Here is a 13,219-nt window from a genome sequence, read left to right on the forward strand (position 1 = left end):
AATAACTAAGATTAGTCCAATTCATGCTAGCAAAGGACGGCTGCTGTTTTGAGCTTGCTCAAAATCAAAGCCATCCCAGCATATGAAAAGCCTATAACCTGCAGTCTCATCGTCTATCGATGAAAGCTTAGAAACAGTCTCTTTTGGCTTCAGGGTAGAAAACAAGCAAACCTCTTATGATGGAATACTAAATCCAGTTCTAATTCTCGTGGTAGGAATGTAAGTTGAGCAATAAAGAAACAGCATAAGAAAGCAGATTCTTGGCATTTACATGATCAAAATAGACTCACTTTCTTTTTAAGTTAGTCTTTTCCAATATAGTTTGCCATGATTTCTCCATTTTCAGGCTGAGGTAAATGCTGATTTTTACCTGATTTCCTAAATGTAAGCTAGTGTCATTTAATCTCAACTTTTTAAAAATTCTAGACCATTGAAAACCAGGAAGAATTAAGAATTCTTAGAGGTGAACTTAAAAAGCAACAAGAGATAGTTGCACAAGAAAAGAACTGTACCATAAAGAAAGAGAAAGAGCTTTCTAGGACCTGTGAGAAACTGGCAGAAGTTGAAGAAAAGCTAAAGGAAAAGGTGAATTTTTAAAGTTATCTTCCTGGCCATATTTCCTGACTAAACTTTTTTTTTTTTGGTGATAAATTTTGGTTCTAATAGACCTAAATTCCAGAAATAGAATGTACCTCCCAAATGAACAGCTCTCAATGCTAATATTTTGGACAGTTTGAACTCACACTAGGATCTTAGCTAACCTCTTTTGTGTGTATTATATTATCCTAGAGTCTTTCAATGAGAGGGGGCCTTGGTTCATCTAAACTACTCATGATGTATTCATTCATTCATCAAATATTTATTGAGCATTACCGTGGGCCAGGCACTGTTCTGGGCACTTGATATACATTAGTCAGTAAAACAAAGCTCCTGCCCTTATATAGAGCTATATTAGTCATTCTCTAAACTCTAAGATTTGTCACTATTACCATCTCTTAGATGTTTGCAAGTTCCTGAATTATTTCTTTTTTAGAAGTAAGGTGCTGTTGTAATATAATTGTGTAAGAGCTAAGACTGTTAGAACAATTGTACTGCTCTAGTAATTCTAAAATGGACCCACTGATATCTTTCTGTTTATCCTAAGAACAGTGCTACATGCATTATAAATAGCGTAGTGTTTCCATTGTGCTTCTGTGGAATGTTTTTTTCCTAATATATGTTCTCTTAATTCTCATCCCTTTCACTATAACCTAATTGAATTTACTAAAACCTCCTGTCTATTTCATACTCCTCCCAAAGAGGTGATATCAATAGGCTTATGTAAAAGTTAATGCCTCAGTGTTTGTGTGGGCCATCCCCTAAAGACCTTATTGGAACTAAAAATAAATTATCCAAAAAGGTTTTAAGAGATGAGGAATTACAGTTTATTTGCCAGGTACATCTATATATTTAGTCAGTCTCTTTTCTTTTTAAATTTTTCGCATTTTTACTTTGCCTCCTTGATTAACCAAGTGACACTATGTTAGTTTCTTAGGACTTCTGTGTCAAATTATCATAAACTTGCTGGCATAAAAACAATGGAAATTTATTCTGTCACATTTCTAGATTCTCGAATTCCAAAATCATGGTGTCGGAGGACCATGCTTCTTCTGAAGGCTCTAGAGAAGAGTCCTTCCTTGCCTTGTGCTATCCGTGGCTCCCGCTGTCCTCGATAGTCCTTGTTCTGTAGCTGCATCACTTCAATCTCTGTCTCCATCTTCACAGGATCTTCTCTGTGTCTCTGTGCGTCCTTTCCCGTCTCTTATGAGGACATTCTCATTGGATTTAGGGCCCAACCCTAGTCCAGTAGGGTATCTTCTCAATCCTTAACTAATTACATCTGCAAAAACCCTCTTTCCAAATCGGATCACATTGAGGTTCTGGGTAGACTTGAATTTTGGGTGGGACCCTCTTCAGCCCAGTACAGACACTATGCCTAGAAGCTGCTTTACTTTCAGTGCTGCTTGTCTGTTTCCACTAGGGTAGTGTGCAGGGCTGTGATAATGATTCTCTCAGTTTGGCAAAGTACATTTTACATAAGAATTTTAAGATAATATGGCAAAATGGTAATAATAAAAACTTTATTTCTTAAGAGCCAACAACTCCAAGAAAAACAGCAACAACTTCTTAGTGTACAAGAAGAGATGAGTAAGATGCAGGAAAAGATGAATGACGTGGAGAATATAAAGAATGAATTAAGGAACCGAGAATTAACGTTGGAACGTATGAAAATGGAGAGGCTAGAGTTGGCTCAGAAACTCCGTGAAAATTATGAGGACATAAAATCCATAACCAAAGAAAGAAATGATCTACAGAAATTACAAGAGTCCTTTGAAGTAGAGAGAGAGAAACTTAAAGAATACATAAGAAGAATTGAAGTTAAGGTCAGTTAGACCCTTTTCTTCATCTGTTGTGTTTCCTTAAAACTGAGCCAATTGGGAAGGGGGGCAGTGTTGAGATGATGTTGTTAAAATATTCTTTAAACTTCACATGCTAATAAAGGGTCTGGAAACAAAAGAAGAACTCAAAATTGCTCACATGCATCTGAAAGAACACCAAGAAACTATTGATAAACTCAGAGAAGTTGTTTCAGAGAAGACAGATGAAATATTAAATATGCAAATACATTTAGAAAACACAAATACTGCCTTAAAAGCACAGGTATTTTTTTAAAGTTGTTATCTGAGTAGCTGAGAGTTTGAATCAGGTCTTTTGTGTAAAGAAACAAGATATGAGTTAGCCTAAAATTGGAGACAAGTAAAGATTTGCCTATTAATTTAGAAACTATTATTTAGCTTTTTATAAAATCTATCTATATCATAATTTATTGTATGCTTATCTCAAGATCCAAGAACTTCAGGAGAAAGAACATCAACTTCTTAAGGCAAAAAATGATCTCAAGGAAAATATGCATCAAACAGAGCAATTGAAGAAGCAATTAGAGGCCCAGAATTCAACTCTGGAAACTATAGAAACAGAGAAGTTCAAATTGACTCAGAAACATCTTGAGAACCTTGAAGAAATAAAACTTGTTGCTAAGGAAAGAGATGGCCTCAGAAGAGTGGAGGAAACCCTCAGAACGGAGCGAGAGCAGCTCAGGGAAAGCCTGCGAGAGACGGAAGCTACAGTAAGCGATACTCCTTCCCTCCCTCGTGAGGAAGCGTGGGCTTTGCTGACAGCAGTGAGCCCTGCTTTCACATGATGGTGCTGCTGGTGTGAGTGAACTGATAGAAACTTTTAGGCACGTAACTTGGTATTGTTCTTGAAAATTGTAAATTCTGTAAGCAATATTTTCTTCATAGACTTTATCCTACATGTATACTTAATCAATTGTTAAGATAAAGAAATATATATATACATACACATATATACACCACAGTGTTGTTCATTGTAGCAATTTGTAATAAAAAATGGGATACAATCTGAATGTCCATCAGAAGGAAACTGGGTAAACAAGAGCAATATGTCAGAATACTATGCAACACCTAATAAAAAAATGGAATAGATTTGACCGTCCTAATATGGAAAGCCCAGAATGACTCTTAGGAGGAAAAGCAAGCTGTAGAATAGTGCACATATAACATGTTTGCCTCTGGAAAGTGGAAGCAGGCTGTGGGAGGTGGGGACGGGGAGGAAAAGCTTATCACTTTCTAACAACAAAAATACAGAGTAAGAAGTAATAGTTTTATTATTTTTACTAAGAAAATATGTTATTTTCATTAAAAAAATACTAACATTTTAACATTAAGATATGTCACTGTTCTCAAAATTTCTCTAATGATGAAGAATCTGGAAAAACAAGAGGAACTAAGAATTGCTCACATGCATCTGAAGGAGCACCAGGAAATTATTGATAAACTCAGAGGGATTGTTTCTGAGAAGACAGATGAAATATCAAATATGCAGATGGATTTAGAAAATTCAAACACTAAATTACAAGAAAAGGTATGGGGGGAGGGGAGGGTTATTTGATTGGCTGTCTGACTTATTTGTGCCTATAATCCTCTGGGGATATGAAATAGTTTAGCCACATTGGAAGACACGTTGGCAGTGTTTACTGACACTGAACATGTACATGCCTGTGGCCCAGCGATTATAGGTATGTACCTGAGAGAAAAGAACGCATACTTCCACATAAAGATATGTACAAGAATGTTCATAGCAGCTCTAATCATAATAGTGGAAAACTGAAAACAACTCAGATGCCTTTCACTGGGAGAATGGATTTACACCTTGTGGTTTATAAGTTCAAAAATAGGCAAAGTCACCTAAGATGACCAAGGTCATGATAGTGGTTGGCTGTAGTAAGGGGGCACACAGGAACTTTTTGGGGTGCTAGAAATGTTCTATATTTTAATCTGGGTTGTTATTACATAGATGTAAACATATGTCAAGAATAATTGAACTATACACTTAAGATTAGTGCACTTATGTGTATATGTACATGAGTGCATCTATATACATGTGTATATATGCACAAGTATATATATGTATATATATGTACACTTGTGTGTATATGTACATATGTACACACTTGTGTGTATATTATATATACACTTACGTATATAATCTCAAAAGAAAATAAATTCTGTGTGGAATTATGCAGAATATTAATGAGTGACATTAGAAGCCTATTGTCTTAATCAATTTAGAAACTATTCTTTATACTTGTCTTAAAAACCATCTGTATCCTGACATGTTATTTTATGATTATCTTGATAAGATCCAAGAACTTAAGGCAAATGAACATCAGCTTTTTAAGTTAAAAGAAGATGTCAGTGAGACACAGAAAAAAATGTCCGAGATAGAGCGATTGAAGAAACAATTCAAGGCCCAAAGTTTAACTCTGGATAAAATAGAAACGGAAAACTTAAACTTGGCTCAGAAACTTCATGAAAATCTTGAAGAAATGAAATCTGTAATGAAAGAAAGAGATAATCTAAGAAAAGTGGAAGAGGCACTCAAACTGGAGAGAGACCAACTGAAGGCAAACCTACAAGAAACCATAGCTAGAGTGAGTTATACTCTTTCTTCCTGTCCAGCACACATATTTTTAATACAAGAAGCTTCCTTCTCTTTTAAATAAATGATACTGTTGGTGAAAAAGTAAATGTTATAGCCTTTTAGGGAGACAGTTTGACAATATCTTATTAAAAATTTATCAGCATATACGTTTGTTACAGCAATTCCATTCCTAGGAATTTATCCAACCAATATATTCACACATTTGGGCAGAAATACAACAGCATTCACTGCAGCATTGTTTGTGGTAAACAAAAGCTAAAAGCAATCCAAGTGTCCGCCATAAGGCACTGGCTAAGTGGGGTTTGTCTGTATAAGGGAACACTAAGCATAAGAATGGGACACTTTTTCTGTGACGTTGATCTAGAAGGGTGTCCAAGGGGTCTGAAAGGAGAAGAGCAAGCAGCCAGTTCAACAAGGAGCAGGACTAGGATGGGCGAGGTGAGGGACAGGGTCTGTACTCTCTATCCTTCCATACTGTTCTGATTTGGGGGTGGTGTGTTGGTGGTCTTTAACTGTGAGAATGCATTTTTTTACTTTAACTAGTTCATCATTAAGAAAAGATAATGTGCCTTTATATTATCATATTTCTCAATTTCTTCTAATAATAAAGGATCTGGAAACACAACAAGAACTGAAAATTGCTCGTATGCATTTGAAAGAACACCAGGAAACTATTGATAAATTCAGAGAGAGAGTTTCAGAAAAGACAACCCAGATTTCAAATATTCAAAAGGATTTAAATAAGGCAAAAGATGAATTACAGGAAAAGGTATTGTTGTTTTATTCTTTTGAGAGTAGTTGTGTCCAAAATTATTTGTAGACTCAGCAAGGAGATAGAAATAGATATATAGACATAGATATGTGCTTGTATGTAACAAATAGACTATTTTCCGTCCTTGAAGGAGTTCTGTTTGCATTCTAACTTGTTTTATAATTATCTCAAGATCCGAGAACTTCAGAAAAAAGAGCTTCAACTTCTTAAAGTGAAAGAAGATGTCAGTAAAACTCATTAAAAAATGAATGAAACGGAAGGATTGAAGAAGCAGTTTGAGGCCCAAAATTTATCTATGCAAAATGTGGAAATGGATAACTTACACTTGACTAAGAAACTTTATGAAAGCCTTGAAGAAATAAGAATTGTAGCTAAGGAGAGAGATGAGCTAAGGAGCATAAAAGTCTCTCAAAAATGGAAAGAGACCAATTCAGAGAAACCTTAAGAGAAATGATAGCTAGAGCGAGTTCAGAATCTACCCCTATCTAGTAACTATTTATAAGAAACAAGCTTTTTTGAAAAGGGTAGCAATGTTTTTACTTTTTTTTTCCGGGAAATTTCTACAAACGGAGGATAATGGGAAAACTATTACTATAACTTTTCACACAAACAGGCAAGTACAGTTTTAAAAGAAGCTAAAATCTATTTCAGAAAATACCATTTTAATTCTTTATTTTTAAGAAAAAATTTGTTCAATAAGCAGACTATTTTCTTTAATGAAATTTTAAAAGAGTTTTTAAACCAAGAAATAGCATTATTCTCAATGGAGAAATAGTTGAAGGATTCGATTTACAAAAGATTAAATAGCCCATCTCTCTATCTCTACCTGATAGGGTTAGACGTGGGCTCTTGTTAGTGACATTAGAAGGGAAGAAGGCAAGATGAATACAAAAAAAGAAATTGAACTGAATCCTCTAAAAAGTAATGTAAACTTCAGATCAATAAGAAAGTTTATGAAATCTATAAAAATCTTTTTCATTCTCATATTTCAATAGTGAAGAAAGAATAAAGTGGAAAACAGTATCATTTGCAATCTCAATAGAAACATCAGACACTTGGGAATCATATTTATGTGGACCCTAACTAAATTTATAAAGAGATTTAATTCATTCAACCAATAATCATTGAACAATTAGTCTTCTGGGTACTGCAGTAAATAAGATAAACAAATGGGAGAAAATGTTTTGTTTTGTACTTGTAGTCAGAAATACAAAATGTAGGCAGGGTATGAATTTTCTGGTCCAAGGTGCTTGGAAGAATATATGAATGGAGCTTGGAGCACCATGGACAGTACAGACAGTCGTGCTAGCATGTTTAGTTGGCAATAATTATTCTAATGCAGAGATCTGGAAGAGTAGGAACCAGAGATAAATCTAAAACCTAATTTGCAGCTATGAAGGTTACAGGAACAGATTCTGTCTCCAAAAAATATGTGGTTCTCCCACTTTTTTCCCCAATGAGTTGAGGTTACTCACTAAAAGACTTCATGATACTATTATTCATTTTCTGACCATTTTTTACATTTTTTTGTGTTACAAGTATAATATTTCATTCCATTATTGAAATAATGTACAATGTGTAATTGAAAAAGTAAATGATTAGACATTATATATGAATGGAGTTATAGCTGAAGCCTTGTTTATTTCTTTCCATCCAAGCAGGACCAACAGAACATCAAAGAGGTATTAAAATATGAAAAAATGTTGCTATGTGATGGAAAACAGCACCTTACAGAAAGCCTGAGAGAAAAGTGCTTTAGGATAAAAGTAAGTGCCCCTGTTCAAATTACAAATAAATATTGGGGCCCTTCCAAAGGCCTGTGGAGTCACAGGCACCTCTATGGAATGAATAGATAATGCTCAGTATTCTTCTAAACTTCATAATCTAGTACAGATATGTGTGTGCATATATGCATACATACACAAACAAAACAGTGGGGTTTGGGGCCGGCCCTGGGGCCAAGTGGTTAAGTTTGTGCTCCCGCTTCGGCAGCCCAGGGTTTCCCCAGTTCAGATCCTGGGCACAGACATGGCACCGCTTGTCAGGCCACGCTGAGACAGCATCCCACATAGCACAACCAGAGGCACTCACAACTAGAATATACAATTATGTACTGGGGAGGCTTTGGGGAGAAGAAGAAAAAAGATTGGCAACAGATGTTAGCTCAGGTGCCAATCTTTGAAAAAAAACAGTAGGGTTTATGACTTTGAGGCTTCACTGGAAAGGTGGTATTTCAGCATATACCTGAAAGGAGTCAATGGTTGAGACATACAGGTATCTGGTGGAGAGCAGAACAGGCAGGGAGAACAGCAAGGACAGAGCTCCTGAAGCAGAAGCTGCCTAGTGGGCTCCAGCAACATCAACAAGGGGGAAAGCTAATGAGAAACGAGGTCAGAGTTAACAGGAGGAAGCAGGCTGTGGGGCTTTTAAAAGACTTTGGGTTTTACTCTGAACGAGATGTGGATCCACTGGAGAGTTTTGACCACGAGAGAGACATGGTCTGACTTACATTTTAAAGGGATAGCTCTGATTGTTGTGTTGAAAATTAAGTGATAGCAGGAAGACTATTTGAAAGACTAATTTCAGTAATCATGCGAAGATGGTGATGGCTTGGCCCAGAGAGGTAGTAGTGGAAGCAGTGAGAAGTGTGTGGATTCTGAACATGTAGTGAGGGTAAAGCCAACAGGATTTACTGTCACCCCTATTAGAACACAAGATCCCTAAAGACTTCTGTGTGTTTATGGCTGCATCACTTAGCACAGTCCTGACAGAAGTCAGCCTTCAATATGTAGTTATTAAAAGTACAAATGAATGACTAGACAGTGCTGCTCCAACCATAAGGTGATTCCTCCTAAGACCAAAGGCAAGAATCCCCTCTCCAACATCCCAGATTAATGAACATCTATCTAGGTTTTCCTTAAATTATTAAAAGGAGAGCTCATTATTGTCAGAAGCCCCTTACTCTATTGTTTAGCACCCTGAACTAAATATGTTAATACCCGATTGAATGTAAAGTGTTCTTCCACCTGTGCCCTGACCAGCTTGTCACCTGTCTGGTCTCTAGAAAGTTGAGCTGCTGGGCCTAGGCCTAATGGGTGTCTGCCATACATAAGGCACTAGACTGGGTGCTTTACCTCATGAGACAGAGTTTATTGTTCCATTTATAAACAAAGAAATTGAGGCCCAGGAGGAAGTTTAGTCATTGCCCAAGGTCACACAGCTGGTAAATTGGTAAAATTAGGATTTGAAACCAAGTCTAAGTTTAAAACTTGGGTATAGAAGCATTTCTACAAATATAATTTTATTTCCTTTAATTTATAGTGTCTATATGTATTTTATAGGTTATATATAGATATTATCTAACATTTTACTTAATTCCCTAGAAAACTTTGTGGAAATTATTGTAGTCTTCATTTTGTAGTTGGGAGAATGGCTCAAGGATTTCCCCAGTCAGGAAGTGACAGGGCTAGAACCTGAACTCTAACTCTGATAAAAGGTGAGAAATCTCAGATTCTAGGCAGATAATAGAACGTAGGTCATGTGATTTGTTGTCACTCGTTTTGATGCTGGCTCAGTGAGCTGAGGAGTCGAAAGAAACATTTCTTGGACTCTCAAGGTCTGGCAGTAGTGCTCTTTTATTCAGGAAGTAGCATGGAGTAGCATGGGGACAGGACCTATGGGCAGTGAAGAGCTGCAAACATGGGTTGAGGGTAGGGCTAAATTTATAAGGCATAAGTATGTGAGTTGCTTCTTTACAAGACAAAGGAAAAATTAGGTAAAAAAGTATCAGTGCAGGTGGAGTCTGGTTATCAGGTGGTCTTATAACTTTGGGTAAGAATCTGATTGAATGAGGTCAGGATGTCCCATGCTTCTGTGAGGATGATATAGATTGGTATGTAGGCCAGGAAGCCTTGGGCTTTTCTCCCTGAGGCATCCTTGATCCTCATCAGTTTTATCTGCTCACTCACACCACCTATTGTCAACAGAAGCTAGCATTCAGCCTTGAGCTACAATACATACTAGATTGAATTCATGCAAATTTCTCTTCCAACTTTGTAAATGTTCATTCAAATCATGGATGTTTAGAAGACTAAAAGAAAATGTATCAAAATGATAACAATGGTTGTTTCTGGTTTTCTTTGTTATAGCTGTTTTATAGAGGATTAGAATTGGCCACCCCAAGATATATCTCTTTGGCATGAAGATTATTTTGGGCTGGTTACTTTCAAAAACTGCAGACATGAGAGAAACTCTGAAAAGTAGAAGTTACCCTTTGTAAGAGACATTTCCATTTGTAAGGGAAATCTCCATCTGTAAAGATGTCTCCCTCTCTGTACCAGGAAGAAGGGGGATGACCTTACCTCTAGAAACTCTTATCAATGAGGAAGGCAAGGACTTAAATCTGCATAATAACCTTACTCTTGTTTACTGTACTTGTCTGGTAACCTCCCATACTGACTCCCCCTACCCACAACATCCTCCTTTGTCTTTAGCTGAAGATGATATTTAAGGTGAGAGCTTCCGCCATTTTGGTGAGTTGCTCAGTTTTCCTGGGTCTCCCCCATGTATACATGTTATAAAGCTTTGTTTAATTTTCTCCTGTTATTCTGTCTCATGTGAATTTAATTCGCTGTCCAGCCAGAAGGACCTAGAGCGTGTAGAGGAAATATCTTCCTCCCCTACAGTTTAAACTTCTTAAATTTCCACAATGATTATAATTATTTCTATAATCCAAAATCAACAATAACATTTTCTCTTTGTTTTTTATACACAAAAGTCTCAATTTATTTCTGCCCTATAGAAAGTGTTAAAGCATAAATTTTGTTACAATTCCAGAGCTAGGACTACTTATTGTTAAAGTAGAATGAATTATTAAATTGAATGAATTCTCACTGCCTTTAGGAGCTTCTGAAGAGATACACAGAGATGGATAGTCATTATGAGTGCTTAAATGGACTCTGCCTTGACTTGGAGAGGGAAATTGAAACCCAAAGAGAGCTTTCAATTAGAGTAAAAGCAAACCTCTCACTTCCACATCCACAAACCAGACAGATTCAGAAACTTCTCACTGTCAACCAGAGATGTTCCATGGAGTTCCACAGAGTCATGAAGAAACTCAAGGTACCACCTGTTTTAGTAATATCTTTGTAAATATTGCCATTAATTTCAGTTACAAACCAGTATATTTAAGTCCTGCTTTGGGAGTTGGTGTATTTGCTAATTAGTACATTTGCTACTGAATTAAAGATGGCATGGGTCTGAGAATAGCATGTGCAGGATCCTCAGTGCATCTAGGACCTGCTCATTCAACAAAACCTGAGCTCTGCCTTTGGCCTTAACAATGTGTCAGGGTGCTGGGGAGACAGAGATGAGCAACCGCTAAATGTCTCCTAGTCCAGTGGGTGAGGCAGACATTTGAACAGGTGAGAAGTGCAGTAGTGGACAATGTCCTGGAGAACAAGTTGAAGACAAGACTGGACTGGAAGCTGGGCTCAAGCAGTAAAGCTTAGAATTCATTTTAGAGATGAGGAGGGGTCACTGGACAGTTATTTTAAGTGGTGGCAGTAATGTGATCGGGTTGCCATTGTAGAGACTTCACTACAGACAAAGAAGAAATGAGTCTGCAGGGGATGATAAGCCTGGTGGCAGAGAGAAGAGACAAGAGGCAGTTACAATTGTCCTGATGAGATGTGATGGGTGACAGTACTATGGGGGAAGGATTCATAGGGATGGAAAGGATGAAAGAAGTTAAAGAAATATTTGGCAGTTTACAATAGTAGGTCCATGTGCTTGACAGTGGAGGGAGGGGAGGGAAGTTCAGACTGAGCCCCAGGATTTGGGCTTAGCCGGGTTTGTGGATAGTGGTGCCATTAACTGATAGAAAGAAAAAACGAAAGGGAGAAGGCAGGTGAGGCAGGAGGAGAGATCTGGTGTTTAATTTGAGATGTTTTGAGATAGAAATACCTATAATGGAACATCCAGGAAGAGAAACCAAGTAGGCTTTTAGTTGTGAATCTGAGGTTTGTCAGGAGAAAAATCAGGACCACAGATAAAGATGTGGGATCCATCAGCATTTGGTGATAGATAGTACAACAGGTGTGAATGAGGCCACCCAGAAGCATAATAGAGTGAAGATAAAAGAGAACTCTGGAAAAGATCAGTTCTCAAGAGGCAGTAGCAGAAAAGAGAGCAACACATGAGTTTGAGGTTGGAAAAGTCAGAGAGATAAGAGAGAACTGAGCAAAAGTGCCATTGGTCAAGTCAGTGGAGGAGAGTGTGTCAAAGATGAAGTGGTCAAGAGTGGCAGATGCTTCAGACAGCCAGAACATGAATGAAGAGATCCCCTCAATTGTTGACAATAGAGATTACTGGTGACCTTTGTCAGAGCAGTTTTAGTTGAGTGGTTAGGAAAGAGGCCAGATTGTAAATTGTTAAGGAATGGTGGAAGTTGAGGAAGTAGGAAGCGGTATCTTCCCTACCTAGGTAGATTGCCCCTCAGGCTCTAATAGTCTTCAAAAGCCTAACAATCAGATATCCAGAACTTATTCATGAGGTCCATAGAACCAGGGCATTCGAATTCTTGTCCCCTTTAAGCCACACTTGACAGGTAAGTCCTGAGGCAGGGCACACTCACGTTGGCCACCCAGCTGACATAGGCAGGAGAGGATGTTGAAATGAATCTCACTGGGAAAACTGCGTGATATAATTAACCAAAAGGAGGCAATAGAAAAAGGTGGGTTTATAGGGAAAGGCATCATGTTACATTGTAAACATATTGAATCTGAGGTAACTGTAGGACATCCCTGAGGTAGCTCCAGAAGGAAGTCAGAAATAAGAAACTAGAGGTCTGGAAGTCACTCTCCGAAGACGCTGAGAGTAGAAACTTGGGAATAGAGAGAGGTTCTTCCCTTCTTCCTCACTCCTCAGAGGATAGAGACAAACAAGACAAGCCGCCCCACCTCTTAGTCTTGAGAGTTTAGAACTTCCTCTAAACGTGATAAAAGTTTCATTTCCCAATTTGTTTCATGTTTTCCTGCAAGTATGTGTTAAGCCATGTTACAAAGATAAAGGAAGAACAACATGAATCCATCAGTAAACTTGAAATGGTTTTTATTGATGAAGTGGAAAAGCAAAATGAACTGCTAAGTAAAATGCAGCATCTTCAACAAGATGATGATGTACCATCCAGAGAATTAGGGGACCTCCAGTTGAGCCAGAAAATGGATCTACATATTGAGGTATGATTTATTTAAAATGGATTTAATTAGATTTTAAGTCTTTTTATCAAATAGAAAGGTACCTCTTCATGTGCTTAGAGTCATTTTCATTTATGAAATTAAAAACAGCTTGCAGAGGGGCCAGCCTGGTGGCGTAGCAAGTGGG

At 37.5% G+C, this 13,219-nt stretch overlaps 1 protein-coding gene and 1 pseudogene across 1 annotated transcript in view; one reads left to right on the top strand and one right to left on the bottom strand.

Annotated features, from left to right (window-relative positions):
• Window positions 1–13,219, top strand: part of LOC139043194 (centromere-associated protein E-like) — a 73,323-nt pseudogene that overhangs the window by 46,736 nt on the left and 13,368 nt on the right.
• The window catches only part of LOC139043190 (collagen alpha-2(I) chain-like), a 49,676-nt gene that overhangs the window by 8,557 nt on the left and 27,900 nt on the right, over window positions 1–13,219 (bottom strand). The gene's annotated exons all lie outside the window — the stretch shown is intronic.

This window comes from Equus asinus, unplaced genomic scaffold (genome assembly GCF_041296235.1).
Source record: "Equus asinus isolate D_3611 breed Donkey unplaced genomic scaffold, EquAss-T2T_v2 contig_193, whole genome shotgun sequence".
Classification (NCBI taxonomy): Eukaryota; Metazoa; Chordata; class Mammalia; order Perissodactyla; family Equidae; genus Equus; species Equus asinus.